This window comes from Arachis duranensis, unplaced genomic scaffold (genome assembly GCF_000817695.3).
Source record: "Arachis duranensis cultivar V14167 unplaced genomic scaffold, aradu.V14167.gnm2.J7QH unplaced_Scaffold_5501, whole genome shotgun sequence".
NCBI classification, from domain to species: domain Eukaryota; kingdom Viridiplantae; phylum Streptophyta; class Magnoliopsida; order Fabales; family Fabaceae; genus Arachis; species Arachis duranensis.
Window position 1 is genome coordinate 697585 of NW_026264955.1, and position 859 is coordinate 698443.

An 859-nucleotide genomic window follows, 5' to 3' on the forward strand; every position below is an offset into this window, starting at 1 on the left:
GTATTTTCTATGATGGTCTGTCTGAACTGTCCAAGATGTCTTTGGATAGCTCTGCTGAAGGATCTCTTCATCTGAAGAAGATGCCTACAGAAGTTCAAGAACTAATTGAAATGGTTGCAAATAACCAATTCATGTACACTTCTGAAAGGAATCCTGTGAACAATGGGACTAATCAGAAGAAAGGAGTTCTTGAAATTGATACTCTAAATGCCATATTGGCTCAGAACAAGATATTGACTCAGCAAGTCAATTTGATTTCTCAAAGTCTGTCTGGAATGCAAAATGCACCAGGCAGTACTAAGAAAGCTTCATCTGAAGAAGAAGCTTATGATCCTGAGAACCCTTCAATGGAAGAGGTGAATTACATGGGAGAACCCTATGGAAACACCTATAATCCTTCATGGAGAAATCATCCAAATCTCTCACAGAAGTATCAACAGAGACCTCAACAAGGTTTTAACAATAATAATGGTGGAAGAAATAGGTTTAGCAATGGCAAGCCTTTTCCATCATCTTCTCAGCAACAGACAGAGAATTCTAAGCAGAACCACTCTGACTTAGCAACCATGGTCTCTGATCTAATCAAAACCACTCAAAGTTTCATGACTGAAACAAGGTCCTCCATTAGGAATTTGGAGGCACAAGTGGGACAGCTGAGCAAGAAAATTACTGAACTCCCTCCTAGTACTCTTCCAAGCAATATAGAAGAAAATCCAAAAGGAGAGTACAAGGCCATCAACAAGGCCGAATTTGGAGAGGAGGGAGAGGCAGTGAACGCCACTGAGGAAGACCTCAATGGACATCCACTGGCCTCCAATGAGTTCCCCAATGAGGAACCATGGGAATCTAAGGCTCCCAC